We start from the raw sequence: 12,845 nt of genomic DNA on the forward strand, positions 1-12,845 counted from the left end.
TCTTGCATGATGTTAGATATGTGCCTGGAATCAAGAAGAGTCTGCTTTCTGTTGGTCAGATGGATATGCATGGTTACAGCATCTTGTTTGAGAGAGGATCATGGAAAATGACCAAAGGCTCAAGGCTGATTGTAAAGGGCACAAAGAAAGGGACATTTTACTACATGCATGGAAAGGCCGTGTTGGGCAAGTTTATTGCATTGGCTAAAATTAACTCTCACATGGAGTTGTGGCACAAGAGGCTTGGCCATATGAGCCAAAAGGGCCTTTCTAAGCTTTGTACTTTGAACAAGCTTGATGCTAAAGGCACAAAGCTTGATTTTTGTAATGAATGTCAATATGGCAAGCAAGTAAAGCGTTCTTATTACTCTGGTGTCTCTCGTAAATCTTGTGTGCTTGATCTTGTACATTCTGATGTATGTAGCATGCCTACTAAGTCTATGGGTGGTGCATGTTATTTTGTCTCCTTTGTTGATGATCATTCTAGGAAAATTTGGGTTTATTTGCTTAAGTCTAAGGATGAAGCCTTTGCTGCATTTAAGAGATTTCATGCATTTGTGACCACCCAAACTGGTAGAAAGCTAAAATGCTTGCGTACAAACAATGGGGGGGAGTACACAAGTGCTGAATTTAACAAGTTTTGTGAAAATTTGGGCATTAAGAGGGAGCTTAATGTCCCATACAGCCCCTCTTCTAATGGTGTCGCTGAAAGATTCAATAGGACACTTTGTGAGAGGGTGAGATGCATGCTGTCCACAGCTAACCTCTCTCATGGATTTTGGGGAGAAGCTTTGAAAACTGCAGTGCATATATGCAATCGATCCCCACATGTCTTTGAAAGGTGACATCCCTGAAGAGGTTTGGTCTGGCAAGCCTGCTTCATACGATCACTTACGCATTTTTGGTTGCGAAGCTTTTGTGCATGTTAGATCTGAGTTGAGGAGTAAACTAGATGCGAAGTCCATTAAAGGCCTCTTCATGGGATATGGTGAAGAAGGCGAAATGGGTTACAGGATTTGGTTACCTCAGCTCAAAAGGGTTGTACGCAGCCGGGATGTTGTTTTTAATGAGGCAAGGCTGCTTCAAAACAATTGTGCCTCAAAGCATGACCATAAAAGGGTGAAATTTCAGCATGACCAACCACCTGTTAGGCCTATTTTTGACACTCAGGATCCACCACAAATGACTGAAAATGTAGATGATCCAGTGGTGTTTGAGCCAGATGATGTTGGACAGCAAATTGAGGCTCCTGAAGGGCATTTGCAGCCAAGAAACAATGCTAAAAATGGTGCTGAAAATGATGTACAGCAGCCCATTGTTGATGATTTTGTAGTGCCACCTGATGTAAACCCATTGCCGGATAATGTGGATCATTGGGTGAGGCGGTCTACTCGTCAAAGACGGCCTGTGAGTCGATATGACCCCTCTTTGCATTACATTATGTTGACAGATGAAGGAGAGCCTCTTACGTATAAAGAGGCAAAGACATGTGAGCACAACGACAAGTGGGAGCTTGCTATGCAGGAAGAGATTAAAGCTTTTCATGCTAATCATACTTGGGATTTGGTTGAATTGCCCAAAGGAAGGAAGGCTATTCCTAACAAATGGGTGTATAAAATCAAAACTTTTGATGCAAAACCCAAGTATAAGGCAAGGCTTGTGGCAAAGGGATATGTTCAAACCAAGGGCATAGACTTTCAGGAGGTGTTCTCTCCTGTTGTGAAGATGACCACTTTGCGTGTACTGTATGCCATAGTGGCTGCTCTTGATTTGGAAATGGACCAAATGGATGTACATACTGCTTTCTTGCATGGTGATGTGGAAGAAGAGCTCTACATGAAGCAACCCGAGGGTTTTGTCATCCCTGGCAAGGAACATTTGGTATGTATGCTCAAAAGAAGCTTGTATGGGCTGAAACAATCATGTAGACAGTGGTACAAGAAGTTTGATCGCTTCATGCTTAAACATGGTTACAAAAGAAGCCATGCAGACCATTGTTTGTATACCAAACGTGATGAGGATGGCAACCCTATCATTCTTGTGCTCTATGTCGACGATATGTTGATAGCTGCAAAGAAAAGAAGCACTATTGATGCTCTTAAAGGACAGCTGAAATCTGCGTTTTCAATGAAAGATCTTGGGGCAGCTGAACATATACTTGGAGTGCGTGTTACACGGCAAAGAGACAAGCACCTATTGTATTTGTCGCAAGAAACGTACATTGAAAAGGTGATGGACAGATTTAACATGGCTGAAGCAAAGCCTCTTGGTGTGCCATTACAGCCATATGTTAAAATCTCCAAGGATGATTGTCCTAAGTCAAAGGAAGAAGTCAATGACATGCAAAGTGTGCCTTATGCTTCAGCTTGTGGTTCACTTATGTATGCTATGGTTGCTACTAGGCCTGACATAGCCCATGCAGTGGGAGTTGTGAGTCGGTTTATGGCTAATCCAGGCAGGTTGCATTGGGATGTAGTGAAGTCCATTATGAGGTACTTGAAAGGGACTGAAATCAAATGCCTCTGCTATGGTAAAGGACCAATGGAGTTGAAGGGATTTTGTGACTCTGACATGGCTGGTGATGTGGATACACGGAAATCCACAAGTGGCTATGTATTTACTCTTGCGGGAGGTGCTGCTTCATGGTGTTCTAGATTGCAAAAGATTGTTGCATTGTCTACTACAGAGGCTGAATATATTTCAGCCACTAAGGCTTCCAAAGAAGCTATTTGGTTAGCAGGTCTATGAAGTGAGTTTGGCTTGCCTACCAAGGCACCTATGCTTGGTTGTGATAGCCAGAGTGCTATATGTCTAGCAAAGAACGCAATGTTTCATGCACGCACAAAGCATATTGATGTGCGGTATCACTTCATACGAGAAGTGCTTGAGGATGGCCTTATTACATTGGTTAAGGTCCATACATCACAAAATCCAGCCGATGCTCTCACTAAGTGCTTACCCAAAGCACAACATCATCTATGCATAGAGATGGTGAGAGTCACGTAGCTTAAAGGCGCCATTTATGCCTTTAAGTGGGAAGTTGTTGGGTTAAAGGCCTAAATAACCCCTTTTTGTACATTTTATACTCTGTCCAGGTTCAATATATATTGAACCTGGACACATGTTTTAAAGATCACTTATAATAAAAGTGGGAAAACCCAAAACTCACTTATTGAGTTTTCCCCAAAAACGTGAGCCTTCTCTCTTCTGCTAGCGCTTCCTCTCCTGCTGGCCTTCGCCTCCCCTCTCTGCACACACACTGCACTTCCTCGCGTGCTCTTTCACTTGCACACACTACCGCGCACTCATCACAGGTGAACTGACGCATTTTCGGGGCAAAAAACACAGAATTCAGCGTGCTGCAGATTCTCGCCAGGTTTTGCAAAGTGTCCGTATGCGTCAGGAAAGTCACCTATTGCGTGGGGATACTGACTCTGAAGCGTCCTAGTACAGTTATGCTGCCGAAATCGGGCCTAAACAGGTGTTTCTTAGCCTAGATTGTGCGGGGCAGCTTGTAGGAGATCACAGGTTTTATTCCCTCTGTTAAAGAATAAAGAAATACCGAAAGGGGCGCCAATTTTGGGGCCTACAGGTTGTCGACGTCTGCTCGGAGCATTCTAGCTTCCGAGCCGTGCGTGTACTTAGGTGTTAATCCCCGTTACAAGTTACCTTTGCAAAGTACTCTGTGTGTGTTTAAAGTAAAGAATTTCGGGTGAAAGCCAACGCCTACCACCCCACGGGCCGGTTTCATGGTTCCGTTGCCGGGACATCAATCACTTTTTCCTTAAAGAGTGAGCCTGGATTGTTTTGGGTAAAGACACAAAGTGCAGGAATGTCGGGATTACACTATGGCCGAGAGGAAGGGCATTATGGAAGAGGGTTCCTCTTCAAAGGACAGGCAGGAGATCCCTATGGTTTTTGAGATTGGCGAGAGCTCACGGCCACGTCAGTCTGTACCTCCTGTCAATGTGAATGTCCCTCCAGTAGTACAGGGCTTTATGACTGGGCAACTTGAGGATGATGCGTTCAAGACTCAGTTAGTTGCCGCGGTGAATGTCTTTTCGCAGCCGGTGCAGAATCCAAGGTTTATGGAGTTCTTGCAAGCGCCACCAGTGCAACAGCAAAATAGGCAACCTACGCCGCGTACGGAGCTTGTTGATGCTGAAGCCCAGGTACTTCATGCGGCTCAGGAGGAGAGGGAACACTCGCATGTTGCGGAGTCAGGGGCTCCAAAACACGTTCCTCCTGTGCTTGAACAGGTGGATAGAGCACCTATTCCACAGGTTATGCCAGTTCAGCCCGCCACCTTTCAGAGCCAGCATGTTGGCTTGAATGGACAGGAAACTGGATACCAGGCTATGCACTCAGTTTTTCCACCACCCACAGTACATCCTGGGTATTTCGGGGGTGGATCAATGTTCCAAAGTATGGCTGGTTATGCGCCTGGAAGTCAGCCGTACATGCCAGGAACAGTGTTCGGGGGTATGCAAGGCATCATGCCAAACCCCATGTATAGTAGTATCGGCATGCAGCAGGGTTTTCAGAGCAACCACGGCCACATTGGGATGCCACAGAGTCATTTTGGCATGGCTGGTTTTTCTGGACAGCAGCTAGATATCGCACCTCTGACGCAAAAGGTGAATGGCCAAGATGTGCCGATCATGCCTACTACAGTGCCCATGTTGCAGACCATTCCATATGACAACTTGGGGGCACTAGAGAAGTCGAAGGCTTACAAAGAAGGTGGTGCAGCTGTAAAGTTCAGTACCTTTAGTGGCTTCGAGGATAAGACAAAGGCTCTCACTTTCCTCTAGCAGTTTGATACAGCTTATGCAGGAGGGAATTTTATAGAAGCCTCGAAGGTCAAGAAAGCTGCCACTTTTTTAAAGGATAATGCGCTTACATTGTGGACGACATTGTTAATGCAAGGACAGGCACCCGCCACTTGGGTTTACTTCAAGCAAATGTTTGCATCTGGTTGGCTGTCAAATGAATTTGAAGCCGACGTCATGACAGATTGGCACCAGCTTACTTCAGCTTCATGCGAGAGCTTGCTGGAGTACAATAGGAGGTTTTGTAAGGCGTTACTCTCAGTGACCTCCTACAGATTTGTGCCATTGACAGAGCAGATAGAGAAGTACTGTTGTGGGCTGCCTAAAGGGCTTCGCGATTACTGTACAAAGAACAGAGTGACTACCCTCACTCAGCTTATGGAAGTTGCGAACATTGGTCTTGCCTTGTTGAAAGGAGAGGACAGTGGATTTCCGAGCAACGACAAAGGAGGGCAACAAAAGAAAAATTCAGCGAAGAAGCCCTTTGTGAAAACGGCTCCTGATGCGTCACAGGGGTCTGAAAAGGCCACCCAAGACAAGGATTCAGCCGGGACTTTTGGAGCGCAGGCAAAGAAACAGAAAAGGAAGCCTTTTGTGCGCAAGTCGCTTGAGGAAAAGAAGGTCCTAATGGCCCAACCCAACGTATGCAAAGGAGGGCTAATGATAGAGCTAGTACATCAAATGTACATATGAATTCAGTGTAATAGCTGGAAATGACAAAAGTATGAAGGCCTCATTAAGTCATTTGTATCGATGTGTTATGACCTTTCTTGCGGATACATGCGATGATATAAGAGTGTTGATAGCACAAGATCATCAGTGGCGTGTATTTATGGTATGCAATCGAGGACGTTTGCGATTTCAAGAGGGGGGTATGTCACGAGGACGTGGCAGCTGTTAACTATGTCACAAGGACGTGGCAACTGCTAACTTTAGTTGTTAGTTTCTTTCCAATGGGGTTTGTTTTATTTTTGAGACCCTCTTCTTGAAGTAGCAAACGGTCGAACATTGTATGGCCAATGTGAACGGTAGTTTCACCCGCAGACGGGAAGTGGTCGACACTGAAATTCGTATAGTAAGAGGATGTCTAGGCTCAGAGCAAGATCATATAGGTCCCCCCATCGCACTTAGCAAGTTGGTGGATACTAGGAAGTGAACTCAATAAAGGCCTAAAGTCAAGGTGTGACTACCAACAGAAAGTATCCGACAGTTGGGCCACATTGCACTTTTGGATGCAGTCCCAATGAGGATAGATGGTCAGATGACCACAGGGAGCCCAACGGAATCATTTCCTAAAATTTAGGGAACTACTATTTTGGGCCACGAAATGTGTTCGCGTCATTACCTTCGGTATGACTAGGGGAACATTTTACAACTCTGCCGCGAAGTCAATTGGGCGACCAGTTGGGAGATTTTTAAGCGACGAACCCGAAATGGGAAAATGCTTGTAAATGCGCCAAGTGGCACATTTCTATGCACTTGCCTCACAAAGGAAGAGTTGGCGCTGAATTTTAAGCTGAGAGGAGCCTCATTTGCTCTCTATCACAGGTTAAGAGCTATGGAGTGCTTCCTTTCCCCCTTATGTACAATACGGTGCCAGGAGTGATGCCCTGCACGCTACGCACTGCTCTCTCTCCCCCCTACGAGCAGTATGTTATGCCCCACTAGTGGGCTTTTCATTTGACCAATGTACAGTTATGTGGGTTCATGCGCGATTGCCGAGGCAAGAGCCTCTTGCACAGGTACTGGATTAGCTAACGGCTAATCCCCCGCAGGTACAGGTGAATTCGGAAAGGTTTCACGTCAGAAATCTCGTCCGATTCAAAGGGCAAGTAGCCCTACAGGTGCGGGAGCTCGAGGTCTTGCTACAAATGCGACCGGCACGCGAAACGGAGCCCAAAACAGGGAATTACAGCCTGCTGTGTATTTTTGCAGGTTTAGGGTTTCAGCCCTAAACCGACCCTAATACCCTCGGGAGGTTCGGGGACGCGAGGGGACCGCTGTACAGGTGAACTGGCGCATTTTCGGGGCAGAAAACAGAGAATTCAGCGTGCTGCAGATTCTCGCCAGGTTTTGCAAAGTGTCTGTATGCGTCGGGAAAGTCACCTATTGCGGGGGGATACTGACTGTGAAGCGTCCTAGTACAGTTATGCTGCCGAAATCGGGCCAGAACAGGTGTTTCTTAGCCTAGATTGTGCGGGGCAGCTTGTAGGAGATCACAGGTTTTATTCCCTTTGTTGCCGTGTGTGTACTTAGGTGTTAATCCCCGTTACAAGTTACCTTTGCAAAGTACTCTATGTGTGTTTAAAGTAAAGAATTTCGGGTGAAAGCCAACGCCTACCGCCCATGGGCCGGTTTCAGAACCTCTTAGTTTCTCAGTACCCAGTAGTTCCCAACACCAATAGCATCAGTTCAGTACCCAGCATCAGTAGCGTCAATACCCATTAGCATTAGCATCTCAGCACTTAGTCATTGTAGTAGCATTTGTGCAGGAATAAAGAAAGTACTTGCTCTGGCAACAAAGCAGGGGACCCTTGAGGGTTGGGACCTGACATCTCTTTCTTCGACAGTCAAGCGCGCTTGCTCACGCTCACGCTTCAAAGCTACCCTTCTTTCTTCGCGCTCGCGATCCGAGACTGGCTTTCTTTCTTCGCGCTCGCAATCCAAGGCGGCGCATTGCGCCTCTTGTTGTAGCATCATGTCCATCATCGACTTGACCAAAGCCTCCATAGGATTTGGTACAACCTGTGAAGGGGGAGGGTCGAAAAAACCTCCTGATGGGGAAAATTCTTCGTCGCACCTCCATGCTCATCACTTTCACGCAAAGTATCCATTCCGCTTCGAGTGATGACCATACAATGAGATCTTGGGTACTTAAGTTCGCGAGAAACTTGGGTTCTTGAAGTTCTTGGGTTCTTGAGGTTCTTGAGTTCTTTAGCTTGCAATCGGTGTTAGAGAAGGCTTTTCTCTTACCTGAGCTCGACTCTTGCCTGCGGGCGCACCCCTTGGCGGCCTTGCGCTCACACCAAGGTTGCTTTTTCCCACCTCGCGTCGATTGGCCGGCCGCTAAGTGCTTGGTCCGCTCTCAACGAGTGAAAAGAGGAACAAGGGGAGGCCGGACAAGCCCTTCTTTCTTGGGTTACCTTTTTTTTTACTTTAGCGAGCCGGGGGGCCGGGCATTTTCTCTCGCAAGGTGAAGCTTTTGTCACTTATTTCAGTCTCAAGCTGAGATCTTAGACACCGCCTTGGGGATGGAGAGCCCATTCAATCTTTTAGAACTTGCACCCTTGTTAGTTTATCCAAGGGATCCCTGGAGGACCCCATTAGGGGCGTGACAATGCCCAAGAGTCCCGTAGGACTCCAAATATTGCGGGACTTGGTTTCCCTCACCCGCCAAAACCTTGAATCACCCCGACGGGTTTTCGAAAGAAATTACCATACCCAACTTGGGCATCGGCTCGTAGGTGGAGTCCCAATCCGGCGACAATTAGAGTCTCCAACTTGCCCATTGATGAGGCAACCCATGTATCAGTATTATAAAGTCATATTCGAGTTTAGCACATAGTTTCATAACTTTTTGCTATTAAGGAGAATTTCGTCCTTTCCCCCCTGCTAGACGTCGGAGGGATCTGATTTATCTCCGATTCATCCAATCGGCCCACTAGGTTAACAACCTAGCGTTTAATGCTCTTTGATACTGTGGAATTGCCTCACCAAGGAAAGTTGCTACAAGGTGGTGCCCTGCAACCGCTCCCCTAGAATGCGGACGCAGGTTAACCCAGAAGGTCAACCTAACTCCGCGAGCCTCCCCACCAAGGAGGATAATGGTAACTTCGCTGTCACTAAGAGCGACACCCACCGGGGTCCTGAAGGTCCCGAATGGTACACCGCAACCCGCCAAGACGATCAGCTCGAGCTCGGGTCAGGGTCGGGCAGTTCATCAGAATATGCTCAATTGATTGCCCGCCCTCCAAGTCATTGCAAAGGGGACATGCACTCCCCCTTGGTAAGACTTTATCCGCAAGTCTTAATGAAACCGGCCCGTGGGGCGGTAGGCTTTGGCTCTCACCCGAAATTCTTTACTTTAGACACACACATAGAGGGAGAGAGTACTTTGCAAAAGGAACCTGCGACGGGAATTAACACTTAAGCACACACACGGCTCGGAAGCTAGAATGCTCTGAGCAGACGCCAACAACCTGTAGGCCCCAAAATTGGCGCCCCTTTCGGTATTTCTTTATACTTTAACAGAGGGAATAAAACCTGTAATTTCCTATGAGCTGTCCCGCATAATCCGGGCTGAAATCCACCTGTTCTGGCTCGATTTCGGTAGCATAATTGTACTAGGACACTTCACAGATAGTATCCCCACGCAATAGATGACTTTCCCGATGCATACGGACACTTTGTAAAACCTGGCGAGAATCTCCAACACAGTGAATTCTCTGTTTTTTTGCCCCGAAAATGGGCCAGATCACGTCCCCTCGCGTCCCCGGACCTCCTGGAAGTATTAGGGACCGTTTAGGGCCGAAACCCTAAACCTGCAAAAATACACCGCAGGCTGTAATTCCCTGTTTTGGGCTCCGTCTCGCAAGCCGATCGCATCTGTAGCAAGTCCTCGAGCTCCCGCACCTGTAGGGCTACTTGCCCTTTGAGTCGGACGAGATTTCTCACGTGAAACCTCTCCGAATTCACATGTACCTACGGGGGATTAGCAACTAGCTAATCCAATACCTGTGCAAGAGGCTCTTGCCTCGGCAATCGCGCATGAACCCACACAACTGTACATTAGTCAAATGAAGAGCCCTCTTGTGGGGCATCACATAAGTACACATAGGGGAGAGAGAGAGCAGTGTGTAGTGTGCAGGGCATCACTCCTAGCACCACACTGTACATAGAGTGGAAAGAAAGCACTCCATAGCTCTTAACCTGTGACAGTATGAAAAATGAGGCCTCCCAGCTTAATATTCAGCGCTACCTCTTCATCTTCATTGCATAGGGAACGTACACTAAAATGAGCCACTTGGCACGATTACAAGCAATTTCCCATTTCGGGGTTGCTGCCTTAAAATCTCCTGACTTGTTGCCCACTTGACTTCACGGCAGTGTTGTAAAATATTCCCCTTGTCATTTCGAAGGTAATGACGTGAACACATTTCATGGCCCAAAATAGCAATTCCCTAATTTTTAGGAGATGCTTCCGTTGGGCTCCCATTGGTCTTCTGACCATCTATCCCCATTGGGACCGCATCCAAAAGTGCAATGTGACCCAACTGTCGGATACTTTCTGTTGGTGATCCCACCTTGACTTTATGCCTTTATTGAGTTCACTTCCTAGTATCCACCAACTTGCTAAGTGCGACGGCGGGACCTACATGACCTTGGACTGAGCCTAGACATCCTCTTACTATACGAATTCCAGTGCCGACCAACTTTTCATCTCCGGATGAAACTACCGTTCACATTGGCCATACAATGTCCGACCATTTGCAACTTCAAAAAGAGGGTCTCGAAAGTAAAACAAAATCATTGGAAAGAAACCAACAACTAAGGTTAGCAATTGCCACGTCCTCGTCACATAGTTAACAGTTGCCAAGGGTCCTTTCAATTTCCCAGCCGGCATTGTTCATGGTTGAGTAGAGAGACTGGAGTTCCCGTTGCTGCCTCTTCCAGCCTATCCCCAACTTTCGTTCTTGATTAATGAAAACATCCTTGGCAAATGCTTTCGCAGTAGTTCGTCTTTCATAAATCCAAGAATTTCACCTCTGACAATGAAATACGAATGCCCGCAACTGTCCCTATTAATCATTACTCCGGTCCTGAAGACCAGCACAATAGGACCAGAGTCCTATCGCGTTATTCCATGCTAATGTATTCAGAGCATAGGCTTGCTTTGAGCACTCTAATTTTTTCAAAGTAACATCGCCGAATCTGCGTCCCAGCCAATTAAGGCTGGAGCGCATCCCCAACAGAAAGGGCGGAGCGACCAATGCACACGAAAAGAGCCGGACCGCTTGCCCCGCCCCAAAGGCCAACTACGAGCTTTTTAACTGCAACAACTTAAATATACGCTATTGGAGCTGGAATTACCGCGGTTGCTAGGACCAGACTTCCCCTCCAATGGATCCTCGTTAAGGGATCTAGATTGTACTCGTTCCAATTACCAAGCTTTAAAAGGCCCAGTACTGTTATTTATTATCACTACCTACCCGTGTCGTTATTGGGTAATTTGCGCACCTGCTGCCTTCCTTGGATGTGGTAGCCGTTTCTCAGGCTCCCTCTCCAAAATCGAACCCTAATTCTCCGTCACTCGTGCCCACCATGGTAGGCCTCTATCCTACCATCGAAAGTTGATAGGGCTGAAATTTGAATGAAGCATCGCCGGCGCCAAGGCCGTGCGATTCATTGAGTTATCATGATTCACCGCATTACCGGGCAAGCCCGCATCGGCCTTTTATCTAATAAATGCATCCCTTCCAGAAGTCAGGATTTGGTGCACGTATTAGCTCTAGAATTACTACGGTTATCCGAGTAGCAAGGTACCATCAAAAAAACTATAACTGATTTAATGAGCCATTCGCAGTTTCACAATACAAAAGAGTTTATACTTACACATGCATGGCTTAATCTTTGAGACAAGCATATGACTACTGGCAGGATCAACCAAGTAGCTATCCTCAGTTGTAAGGATTCTAGTCGCTAATCCTTAATTAAGTACTTAAACTCATGATTAAGACTTAAGAAACTGAAACTGAACTTAGAACAAGACTTAGAAGACTCTGTGTTTGATTGATTGAATGTGTGATACAAGGGCTCCTTATATAGGAGACGAATAGACACAAATGAAAAGACACGTCTCTTGGTAAAGAGACATACATGACTTTAGACGTAAAGACACATCCTTTCGGCGAAGAGCTGCAACCATTGGGCGAAGAGTCGCACCCGTAGAGCGAAGGGGTGTGACCAGTCGTCGAAGGAGTGTGGCTTTTGGCGAAGAGGCATGTCCTTTGAGCGAAGAGTCGCAACCATCCAAGCGTAGGGGTCCTCCTTGGCATGGCACTTCGCGTATCTGCATCAACGAGTAAGTATTGTAATGTAGTTAAGTCACAAAAGTGACATCAGTCACACGAGTGGCCAATCATGGCCGCGTGTTCGGACATCGCCGCTCCTCGATGGTTTGGATGCTGGGGCACCTCCGTCGGCACAATGGCACCGGGGTTAACCCTAGACCCGGAGGGGAGAAAGGGGGATCGACCGCGGGGGGCCACGTCAAGGTCGCACCCGACGACACGACTGAACCCGCCCCAATGTAGGAGAGCCGGGCGACAGCAGGGTGGGCCATTGTGCGACGGTGCATGCCCGCCACCCCCCAGGGAGGGTCGCAGCCGAGGCCACGGCAAAGCAGGCGCCGTCGCACAGAGTCCCCGTCCACCAAAAATACGACCCGCCAATGCTCGATCGTCCAACACCAGGCAAAGCCACCGCACGGAAGCACGTCGTTCGACAAGTACGCCCCGAGGTCGAAAAAAATATGGGGGGACAACCGAAGGCCGGCTCGCCTTCCCGCGGACGCAGCTCTTCCTCTTGACACCGGGCTGGCGGCACCGCGGCGCTTCCAACGCCGTCCGTGTCGTCTTGCATGCAACATCCCGGGGTCGGGCTGGGGCGAGGGACAAGGGCCGTCGCCGAAGCGACGCCACCGGCTCACACCGAGCACCTCCCCGTCGAGGGAAACGCACCACACCGGCCGGGAACAAAGCCCATCGGCTCGGCCGCGCCCCATCTCACGTCTAGGCACACGGATTCGGGACCTTCCGTATCGATACAAGCCGCACGTAGCTCGTGGCGCGGGAAAAAGCCCACCGCGTTCCTTGATCACACCACGGCCTGGGCGGGAGCTCACCGTCGTCGACGTCCCGGCCCCGGACACAATCCGCCGTCACCCATCGCCTACCGAGCCCCGCCGGCCACCCCCGAGCGCGCCGAGCCCTACAAGACCCAAAAAAGCCTCGA

General features: G+C 48.2%; 1 protein-coding gene and 1 pseudogene across 2 annotated transcripts in view; both read right to left on the reverse strand.

The window, feature by feature from the left end:
- The window catches only part of LOC147427410 (uncharacterized), a 48,095-nt gene that overhangs the window by 12,267 nt on the left and 22,983 nt on the right, over window positions 1–12,845 (reverse strand). The window lies entirely within an intron of this gene.
- On the reverse strand, window positions 10,356–11,502 carry LOC147427411 (18S ribosomal RNA; annotated as a pseudogene).

The sequence above is a fragment of the Adiantum capillus-veneris genome, chromosome 23, assembly GCF_014529385.1.
Source record: "Adiantum capillus-veneris isolate H3 chromosome 23, ASM1452938v2, whole genome shotgun sequence".
Taxonomy (NCBI): domain Eukaryota; kingdom Viridiplantae; phylum Streptophyta; class Polypodiopsida; order Polypodiales; family Pteridaceae; genus Adiantum; species Adiantum capillus-veneris.